Raw genomic sequence first — 12,183 nt, 5'->3', positions numbered from 1 at the left:
TTAATTTGTATTTCAATTGTTGGTTGGCATGTTTCCCTTTGGAAAGAATCCTTTGTGTTTGATGATTTTATTACTATTGACTCGAAAATATATGATTCCCGAAATATTTGGTACATTGATATTTGTTGGTGATCCTTGGAAATAAAGGAGAAGAAAAATGTGGAAAACCAAAATCGCCCTTCGTGCCGTGAAAAAGATGAATCTTGTAAAAGGCCCAAAGGGCCAAAGAAATACTGTTATCGAGAGAGATTGAAGACATTAATAAAAACTATAAAGTGTGAAAGGTATTGAGGTAAGAATGGTTGTGTTTATGCTATAGTTGTATACTTGTATTTAAACTACAATTGTGTGCAATATAAAATCAAATCAAAAATGTTTTTTGGAGTATCATTAGCAAAACCGAGGAAGGGTGGGTCATAAGGCTCACACCTGAAACTACACGTGTCGGTGTAGGGATGGATCGTGGTTATTCCCCTTAATTGGGATGAACTTGGTAATATTTGTAAATTGGTAACGCCAACCCACACGGCATATGTGGAAAGGCAGCATGTCTCCAAAGGGACGACCTAGCCGATCGGGTCGTGATCGGACTCCGTGCTAACAAAGACGGTATTATAACTCATATCGGTGCTAATGATATCCCAACCAAAAATTATATATAGTATTTTCGTAAACTAAAAGACTTACATGTTGCGATTTGGAATCTTTTATGTTGTTGACTCGACTTACTATTTCATGTTTCTTTGCTTGTATTATTCTATTTTGAAAGAGGACTTTTAGCCTTACATACTAGTGCTATTCGATGGCCCTAACGTCCCTTTTGCCAAGGGCGCTGTATCGTTTAATGATACATATGGTTCTACAGCGAGATGCATCGGCCAGTGATAGTGATGTCTTCCCAGCAGTATTGATGAGCCCCACTCCATCCCGGAGTCATCTCATGTATCTTTTGTTCATTTTCTCAACACATTTTGAGGTATAGCCGGAGCCTTGTGTACGACATTTCCCTATTACTCTTATATTGTATTTAGAGGCTCCGTAGACTGTTTGTGGGTGGTGGATGATGTTGGGAGTCCAGACTAGAAAAGTTGGTACTTGATAAGCATGTTTTTCATTAAACTTGTAAACTTGTAATATTTTGTAAACTATGAATGAAGTCGTTAACGGAAATTAAATGAAAGTTGCTAATGGAAGTTTGCATAACGTTTTGATAAATGGGATAACATTCCCTCTTTATTTATGGACTAGCTTAGGTAGAATGAAATCTAACAGGCTTGCTCAGTCGGGTTTACTCGGTTGAGTACCGGTCGCGTTCCACGATTTTTGGGGCATGATAGTTCGGGCAAATTCCTGGGCTACATGGTTTCAAACAGGGGGATCAAGATCAATCCCGACAAGATAAAATCCCTGGAAGAGATCGTGGTGCTGAACAATGTAAAGGCCGTCGAACGGCTAACAGGGCGGATAACGGCCCTGGGCAGATTCATATCAAGGTCATCAAACAAAAGTCACAATTTCTTCTCTCTACTCAAAAGAAATAGCAACTTCAAATGGACTACAGAATGCCAACACGCTCTAGAAGAACTGAAACGATACCTGACTAGCCCACCAAAATCCTCATCCGAACCTTGGGGGATGCCGAAACCCGATATCCCTATTTATGAAAATTGGCTCTCGCATTGATAAGCACCTCGTGTAAGCTGAAGCCATATTTTCACGTACCGCCTCCAGAGCATACTACATAAACCCAAGTTATTAGGTCGATTGGCCAAATAGGCCATTGAACTCGGAGGGTGCGACATCGAGTATCAACCTCGAATGGCCATCAAGTCCCAAATCCTGGCAGACTTCGTGGCAGATTTCTCATCGTCCCTTGTACCCGAGGTAGAGAAGGAACTTTTGTTGAAATCAGGCACATCCTCCGGGGTATGGATCCTGTTCATAGACGGTGCCACAAACATAAGAGGATATGGACTCGGTATAGTTCTAAAGCAACCCGTTGGCGGTGTAATTAGACAATATATAAAAACCGCAAAATTAACTAACAATGAAGCTGAGTACGAGTCTATAATTGCAGGTTTAGAATTGGCCAAAAGTTCGGGGGCCGAGACTGTCGAGGCAAAATGTGATTCGCTCCTCGTAGTAAGCCAAGTGAACTGGAGCTACGAAGCTCGAGAGGACAGGATGCAAAGGTACTCGGACAAAATCCAAGTCGTATTACGTCGCTTCAAAGAATGGACCTTAGTCCATGTACCCCGAGAGCAGAACAGCAAGGCTGATGCCCTCGCGAATCTGGGATCTTCTACTGAAAAGAAAGACCTACTCCCCCAAAATTGTTGTCCAATTGTTTAAATCAGTGGTCGAGAAAGGTCACACGGAGATTAACTCTACCAGTCTGACATGGGATTGGAGAAATAAATGTATTGTTTATCTAAAAGATGGGAAGTTGCCCGCAGATCCAAAAAGATCGAGGGTCATGCGAACCAAAGTAGCCCGGTTCTCACTCGATGAAAAAGGGACTCTGTACAGGAAAACTTTCGATGGCCCCCTGGCGGTATGCTTAGGACCAGGCAACACAAATTATGTACTCCAAGAGATCCACGAGGGAACATGCGAAAATCATTTCGGGGCCGATTCCTTGGTCCGAAAGGTGATCAGAGAGGGCTACTATTAGGATAATATGGAAAAACACAACAGAGAATTCGTCCGAATATGCGACAAATGCTAGAGGTTCGCTCCCGTGGTCCACCAACCCGGCGAGCAACTACATTTTGTTTTATCACCATGGCCGTTCAAGAAATGGGGAATGGACATTGTCGGCCCCTTGCCGACGACACTAGGTGAGGCTAGCTTCATTCTATTTATGACTGATTACTTTTAAAAATGGGTGGACCCACAGGCCTTCGAGAAAATAAGAGAGAATGAAGTCATCAATTTCATCAATAAGAGAGAATGAAGCCATCCGAAATAATATGCGATAACGGGAGGCAGTTCATCGGGAGCAAGGTAACACAGTTCCTTGAAGATAACAAAATCAAGAGAAACCTGTCAACGCCTTACCATCCATGTGCAAACGGCCAGGCCGAATCCACGAATAAAACCATTATTCAGAACATAAAAAAGAAACTGGAGAGCGCCAAGGGAAAGTGGAGAGAAACGCTGCCCGAGGTGCTATGGGCATACCAAACAACTTCAAAATCAAGTACCGGGGAAACACCCTTCTCTCTACTCTATTGCACCGAGACGTTGATACCAGTGGAAGTCGGGAAACCGAGCACTAGATTCTAGCACACAAATGAGGTCTCGAATAATAAGGCCATGACAACGGCCCTCGAGCTACTAGATGAAAGGCGGGAAGCCTCGCTTTAGTCGGATTTGCTGCCTAGAAGCAAAAAATCGAAAGATACTATAACAGAAGAACAAATCTCCGACATTTCGGGATAGTGCACTTAGTCCTAATGAATGTTACTCTCAACACCCGAAAACCTAATGAAGGAAATCTTTGCCAGAATTGGGAAAAACCGTACAGTGTCCTCGGGATAGTTGGCAAGGGATCTTATAAGCTTGGCACCATGGAAGGAGAAAAGCTTCCGAGCAACTAAAATGTATCGATGCTTATGAGGTATTACTGCTAGGGAACCCGATCGGAAAATTTTGCAAAGATCCTCCAGCAAACGTTGCACTATTTTCCTTCGACCGAGCTTTTTTCCCGAAATGGGTTTCTGCCGTCAAAGTTTTTAACGATGCAATGTCCACGCACTTCCTAGGAAGGACTGAACAAGCCTACCAGATTTTCTTTGCAATAAACCCTGTACCGGGAAATGACAAATGAGGTTCCAATAGGAAATGATGTACTGGGCCAAACGATCGAATGAACCGTGTCCACATAAGTCGGGCTTACGACTACACAACGACATGTATTTATGCCAAGCAATCAAAGAATATCTTTCGCCAAAAGCATCTCGTACTCTAAAAGAAAATTCAGCATGCTCAACAATTTGGCACCCACACGACCTTAGGGTCAGAACTCCATGCTCATAAGACCAAAATGTGGCAATTCCAAGCTCACGAGTAACGGCCTTCGAGCCTAAGCAAACTCGATTACTCGGATACTGTCATCAATCGCAATTCACTAGAAAACCCGAGGCCGTAAGAACCCTAGCAGGCAAACTCAGTCTAGCCAGATCTATTTTACATAACAACAAAAAACTGTAAGACCTCAACATGCACGAAAAAAATGTAAGACCTCAATAGACATGAAGAAACTATAAGACCTCAACATGCATGAAAATTTTGTAAGACCTTACTGCAGTCATAAAATTCAATCCCGAAGTTTAGGCTATGTGTTGCATTTGTAAGACTCCCGAAAGGGCATACCCTCGATGCAGACGCCAAAACTACCACACTCGGGATCAAAAACGGCTCAGGCCAAACACATATAACTACGGTCAAAATGGCTGCACCAGCCAAATTAACGCGACTCGGGGATGCCCGACCATTGCTAACAAAATCGCAGGCCATTACTTCGAATCTACTTCGAAAAGAACCGGTTAAAATAGGATACCCTCAACAGGCAAAGGAACTTCGACCATGTCAGCTCCAAATCACAAGGCTTCGAGCTACTCATCCTACGAGCTAAACCTTACGAGGTTCTCGAACATCGCTGCAAGCGATTTGAAATTGAGGTTCTTACCGAACCGATGGCGGTTCAGGCAAAATTATTTCAAAATGTCCTTAATGAGGGAAAAACAAAGCCTACATATGCCTAAGGGCATAAGCGTAAGAGCCATAGTCGCCAGCCAAACGAGCCTCAAGGCCACACATTAAAAGGTCGCCAGCTTAAAATTTGAAAACTTGAGGGTAAAAGTGAGCTCGAGTCGTAACCCGATTCGGAGACCGAATCCAAAATAGTTAACTATATATGCCTAAGGGCAAGAAAGTAAGAGCCATTTCCGCCATCTTCATAAGCCTCAGGGCCACATACATTAAAGGTCACTTTGACCCAAGGCATAAGAGCAAAAGTATAAGAGCTCTAACGGCAGTTTACATTAAAGATCGCATCGACCAGGTGCATGAATGCCCCCGAGCTTGCCTAACGATCCATAGGGCCATATCGCAGGTCTAAGGTTTATTGACAATTCTTGCTGGATTTCGGGGAAAGAGGGGAATAAAGGAAATAAAGCCACATGATTCAATTTATACATATGCCAATATGAAAATACTATGTACAAACGGGAAGATCAACCAAAAACCGACAAGAAAATCAACAAACATCCTAATCTATTGCCAAACCGGCATCCTCAATGGCTCCACAAGGGGTTCACCCAGACAATTATGAGTCCCCCAACGACCCCTTCTTAACGGCATTTTCTCTCCCCGGGGATTCGCCACCATTTTTAGCACCACCTGAGCTACCTTCTAACGTGCCCACAATGGTCTGCTTTTAGGAAACGGGCCAGGAACGATCCGCAGCTTGAGGTAATGTCGGGCTAACCCCCTCAAATGCCTTCTCAATGCAAGAATCTTCGACAACAGCTCCCTCCCTATGCGAGGATATAAGCGCCTCAGCCTCGGCTTTGATCAGAATCAGCCACCAGTTCGGAATGAAGACCCTTGTACTTATCACTATCCTCCTTCACATCCTGGAGATGACGCTCGATCAAGGTTACCTTTACCTGGAGGCTGTCCCTCTCGGAAACCATTTCATTTATGTACCAACTATACTCGAAAATTTCGGCATCTTTGGCCCGAAGCTCCCCTCTAAGCAGGGCGTTTTCCATATCAAGTTGCACAAATTAGGCCCGAGAAGTTAAAAGCGGTGGAATCTCACAATGGCTCAAATAATAGTAAAAATTGGGGATGAGTGACCTGCTTGGTAAGATAGTCTTTCTCACGCTCGTGGCGGCTCACCTCATCGTGATGCTGGGTGAAAGCCTGGTTATAAAGCACTTTAGCCTGAAGTCACGTAAAAAGACAAGTTAGAAAAACGAAGACTGGAACAGCCTAGAGCGACGGACAAGGTTAGCAAAAATTACCCGCACGCAAAGTTTGCCCATCTCGTCGAAAATGAATGAAGCATCAACCTCAGGATCTCCCTCGAGAATGGTCAGCGACCTCTCGAGTGCATCTCCGTCTTTGACTAGTGCTCCTACTTCAGAAGGCTCTTCACACGGGACATCTTGCACTTCATGAGATGGTAGGATCTTTCCCCGAGGAGAATCAACAACAACCAAAGGGTTAACAGGATCAGCCAAAATCTTCGTCCCTTGTTCAACCTGGACCCCGGATCCAGGCCCCTCCGAACTGACCACCAAGGGTATCCTAGCTCGGGAAGAATTTCGGCCACCTTCCAACTCGGGGGTTGTGCTCGATACTCCATCCATTGCCTCACCACCACAAAGCTGGGCCACATCAGCATCAGACTCCAGATCGGGAGCATCCATCCGCATGGCCCGAGGGTCGGTCGAGTCTATACACTCTTCGGGAACCGCTGAGAAGCTGCTTTCTCCCTTACCTTCAGCTCGAGGGTTCAACCTTGAAATCTTCCGCCTTAACCCTCTTGAGCTCCGGAGGCCCAACCAGCAGACTCCACTGCCTTTTATTCTTCTCGCCAAGTACCAGGGCATCCCCTCCAATGGGCAGTGCCTCCTTCGTCAAAGGGATTTCCACCAGACCTACATAAATGCAGAGGTTAAATGCAAAGGATGAAGAACGCTACTAATAGCGATCTATGTCAAAGTATGCGGATACAACAAGGCTCGGGGCTCACCACGGTCTTTCGCTTCCCACCGAGGTCAGGATAAATCTCGCCACACTCGTTTGGTATATGGGCAAATTGAGCATAAGCGGGCGACCCAACCCCGAAGATCCGACACCATGCCAGGGTAGATTGCTACTGTTGAAAAGGCAAGAAAATAAGAGTTAGATGCTTGAAGAAATATCGCCAAAAAGAAGCAAGGACAACACGTTTACTTATGCCCAGTGTTCCACTTCCAAGGGAAAGACATATTTTCCATTGGAATCAGGTTAGACTTCCTCACTCGGACGAATCAGCTTACCTGTCCCTCATCCCTGAGCTCCTTGGTGCAGGCAAAAAGGGATTTCGCGGCTTGGAAGCAAAGCTTTATTAAGCCCCCACAGAGAAGATGGTGACTATACATATGGATCAGATGGTTGAGGGTAAAGGGCATCTCCTTTATCATGTTCGAGTAATGCCTGATCATATACATCACGTGCCAGAACGAAGGATGAATTTGGCCTAGAGTCACTTGATAACTCCGGTAGAAGTCGAGAATCACGGGGTCGATCGGGGGAGAAGATGGCCTCACCGGCCCCAAGGTAAATGGGTAGGTGTATACACTCAGAACTCAGCTTTATGAGCTGTAATATCTTACTCCCGATAAGGAATCTCCACAAGCATGGTATCCCCCCAGTGACAGTCAGTCCTCACTCTCTCGATGTCCGTTATGGAGTTGATATACCGAGTTATAGGCTCACGATGCCCTAGCTTCGTGGAAGGTCTCTCGACCTTGAAATCGGAGGTCATCGCAAAGGATACTGCGATGCATTCCTCAGCATAAAAGGGAGCAACCACTTCGCCTTGAGAGAAAAATGAAGAGGATGAGCCCGCAACCTTATGGGAAGCAGAAGTGGAAATTTTCGCCATCCTTGGGAGATTTTGAAGGAAGAAATGAGTTAATTTCCAGAAAAAGAACAAGAATGAAGGAAGAACAAACCTTATTAGGGGTTTTGGCATGAGATGGGGTATAAAAATAAAGGGGGGAGTATTTATAAAAGCACGGTCTGTACATTGAAGGAAGCCAAAGGGCAGCCAACCGCCGCAGTCAATGCTAAAACCTGCAGGAACAACGTGTATGTGCATCTTGGCACCTCGTAGCCGTCGCCGATTGAAAGAACATCAAAGGAGACTATCTGTATGAGGTTAATCCGAGGGCCTGATTTCCTCGTCATTAGGTCATCTCGCCGTCATGCTCCTCGAGGATCGAAGTCGAGGTCGATACTCACCCTCGGAGGTTGTCAGGTACTGGCCCCAGAGGTCATTGAGTTCTAACGGTTATATTATGCTAGGGGTAATTCCAAGGCACACAACTTAATCTAACAAAGCTGATCTATCCAGGGCCTATCTCAAGACGTCACGTCCAACCGTCCCGTCTCCATGCCTTTACAGTTAATGTATTTTGTACTATAACGGGATTCCCCTCCTATATAAAGGGGATCCCCATCACTTTGTTACTCTCAGCTGCTGTAACTCCACCCATTCTATACAAGATCAATAATACCTCTCTCTCTCTCCATCTCTCTTTTCTCTCTAACTTACTCGCCCGAGGCTACTCTTTCCTTTTATCGCTTTCATACTTGTTCTTCATTTATTGCTTGATATTGGCCATAAAGAGCCTTCTTTAATTATATCTTAACTATTATCCCCTTCCCAGTTACCCCCGATAGCTCGATCTTGAGCCGGGTATAGAACTCGAGGCCTTTCATCGATCATTCTAAAGCACGGATAGCAATCCCCTCGGTTTGATTACTGCCCCGTTTTAACTTGTATTTCGTCATTAAACTTCATACGCCTAGCGTCAACTGCTCTAACAACTAGCATAAAAATAGATCACGTATTTTTAGAGTCCCATTTACAAATTTAATTGTTATTACCATTTTCACGGTAAACACACCTACCATGATGTTTTGCCTCGCATCTCCCCTTGGACAGATCTCACCATTTGCACTCATCATAAATCGAGCAAGCTACCAGCTTACGAGACCATTCCGCCTGATCGGGAACCTCGTTCGACAGCCTAGGGATCTATACAAAAAGCAATAAGGAGAACATCTTTATGGATCTCGACTCCACTATGGACAAAAACAGTAAAAGCACAAGTGTACCACTTACGTGTGAAATTCCATTTCTCAGGAAATGGCAGCAACTCTCTATGGATAATATCGACCGTTTGTGCCCGAACAAATCAACTCATCCACCCCTAGTCCTTTTCCTCTTCGTTGTTAATGGCAAGGGGTTGGGTGGATCGATGTCACAGAGTAATAAAGCTCCGTAATGCAAAGGCCGATATAACCTCACGAGATGGCTAAGGGTGAATTTGAGCCCAGCCTTATCCTCAAAGTAGCTTATCGTCAGCAGTATCTTCCAAAGGCATGGGTGAGTCTACGCCAACGTAACCTTATACCTTCTACAAAATTCGAGCAAGACCCTGTTGAGAGTTCCCAATGTAAAGGTGTACGTATACATGCTCAAGAACCCCTCGACATGAGCCATGATGCCCTCCTCCGGGGAAGGTGCCTGCAATGCCACCTCTCTCCCCCATCCACAGTCTTTTATGACTGCCTCGAGATGATCCTCCCCTATCTAGGAGATAAACCTCGAAGCATGCTCCCGATGATCCAGGGCATTGGGAGGTCTCTCTAATGAAAAGTCCCTTTTCGAGACAAAGCACCTCTATGCTAGCTCACCAGACGCCAATGGTGTACCACTGATCGAGCACGAAACTAAGGAAGAAGCCTCCTCTTATTGTCAAGTGGACGTAGGCACAACAGCCATGGCTATTGTAAAGCAATGAAAGGGGAAATGAGAAGACTTAAGCAAAAGCTTTGAGGTTAAGAGAAATTGGCGCAAGAAAGTGGAGCCTTATAAGTGAGATAGTCATTCAATATAGTAGTATCTTCAAAGAAGGGAAGGCAAGCACATATATAAAACAGGTGGTGACCGTTCGCCTGCCCTAACGACCAATAAAATCTGACCATGTCAGTATCGTTTAATTGGGAAATACACTGGTGAGGCCACCTCGGTCATTTCACAAACATATCACTTAAGTGATACTGTCGTGCCAGCGCCCGAGAGTCATTCAACCCCGAAAGATTTCGACATTTGCAGGGCATCGACCCTGTAAAAACTTCTCAGCCCTATCTTGAGATGGTACCCGATCTCAATGGCCTCAACTGCTTCGAGCATATGTTCCAGAGAACCAACAATCAGAATTTGAAGACAAAAACAATAAAACGTAGCGCTCAAATACTGGAAGCAGAAAGAAAAATATTGTATTCCAAAAAACTACATGCACAATGGGGGTAGCATTTACAAAGTCTTTCCCTGAGAAACCCTGAGACAAAAACGGGAAAGGACGACCTTAATTTACTCTTCACCCCCGGAATCATCATCGGAACCCTCATTTGCTGCATCCGAATAGGCAGTTTCTTCCTCTATGATTCGGGCCTCCTCGATCTCACTGAGAAATCAATGCACTTGCCAGTAGCTTCCTCAAAGTCCCACTTCCGTGCTTATTCATAAGCGCGAGCAACAGCTCGAGTCAACTTCTGCTCGACCCCCGCTATTATGTCTTGAGCCTTTTCATTCGCAATAGCGGCATCTTTCTTATATGAGGACGCCTTTCCTCTACCATAGACCTAGATGAAGACATCGCTACAATCTCCTCTTTGGTACTCTTTAAGAGGTCTCGGGACGATGACAGCTCCGTCTGTAGAGAGTCCCTCTCCGAGGCCACGGCCCCATTTTGCCTCCTCACGTCAAGGACCTCCGCATCCTTGACAACTATCTCCTCCTGAAAACGCCCCACGAGAGCATTCTTTTGCCCAACTTGCAAAAGGGGAAACAAGTTGATAAGTACCAAGTGAAAATAAGGCAAGTTCGTAAATTACAATACTAGCTGCTCAACAAGGTTGTCTTTGTCTCGGCTTATTTCTTCCAACCATGCCCGGAGCTCACTCAGCTCCTCCTCCCTTCGGGAAAAAAGGGTCTCCGATTCCTTTAAACTCGAGGCAAGATTTTCGACTTCCTTCTTACGACTTATAAGCTCATCTCACAGCTTGGAGACGACATTGTCGTACAACCTTTTATCCTACAACAAAACGAAAAAATCAGAGAAACAAAGAAAAATACATGAAAGCACCAAAATATATCAAGGTATTACCTGTCGTAGGCATCCCCCCGCTTCCTCGATGGCACCGAGAGCGTCAAGTCCAATATTCTCGCCAACTCCATCGAGGATGTTTCCGAGCTCGCCTTCCCCCTTATGAGAGCCTCCCGCTTTGGCGATGTTCGGGTCCTGTGCATCCCTAAGCTCTCCGGATGAGAATCAAGGACCCAAAGTAAGGCCCTCCAGAACATGAAAGAACCCAAAGGACATGTCCTGTCCCCGAAAAGCTCCAACCATGGGCCCTTTGGAGCCGACAACAACGAGTTCTCCGGCAGGGACCGTGCTGTGTCTGGTCGATAACCCAGGGACCGTATCCGCACCCTCCTTGAGGTATTCCAAAGCATGGGCCCGAGCTGAATTAGTCGTTCCCAATTCAGCGGCCCTCGGCACAGACACTTGGAAGGCATCCGTGCCCGACCTCTTCCTTTGTACCAAAGGGTTATCGTCGTCGTCATCACCCTTATTATCGTCATCAAAACTTGCTCCAGAAGCTGACGACGAGACATTGGCCGCAGTTGTCGCCTTTTTCCTCTACTTACCCTTATCGGGTTTAGATGGCCCTCCCTGGCCGGTAGCAAGTGATCTCATCTGCACTCCATCACCAAGGCATGCGCAAACATATTAATAAAAATTTATCATCATGGGGGATATAGGGAAGAAATATGAAAATGTGGTCCCAATCCATTCACGAACAAATGCACCCTATCACTCATCTCGGCCACCATATGGGGAGCATACCTTGATAAAGAATGGAACTGCATATTGTACTCTCGCACACTCATATTACCTTGTCTGAGGTTCAAGAACTTATCAGCTCTAGCTCGTCGTATCTCAACTGGCAAGTAGTGACGAAGAAAGGCCTCAGAAAATTCCTTCCACATAGCTGGAGGAGCGTTCGAACCCCTGGATCTCTCCCAACTATCATACAGAGAACGGCTAAATCCCGTAGCCGATAATAAGCCAACTCTACTGCCTCTGTATCACTAACATGCATAACCCGATGTGTACAATGAACCTGGTCAATAAAAGTCTACGGGTCCTCCTTGGGGTATGATCCGGTAAACACTGGAGGGTCTAAATTAAAAAAATCAGGAACTCTCGTACTAACTGGTTTCTCAACAGCACCTGTATTCTGCCTCTGAGCCTGAACAACTACAAGCTAGTCAATAACTGCAAAGCACTCTGCATATCCTGGTCTATAGCGCCATACGGAGGA

The sequence above is a fragment of the Nicotiana tabacum genome, chromosome 1 (assembly GCF_000715075.1).
Source record: "Nicotiana tabacum cultivar K326 chromosome 1, ASM71507v2, whole genome shotgun sequence".
Lineage (NCBI taxonomy): Eukaryota > Viridiplantae > Streptophyta > Magnoliopsida > Solanales > Solanaceae > Nicotiana > Nicotiana tabacum.
Note: the sequence above shows the minus strand (reverse complement) of the source record.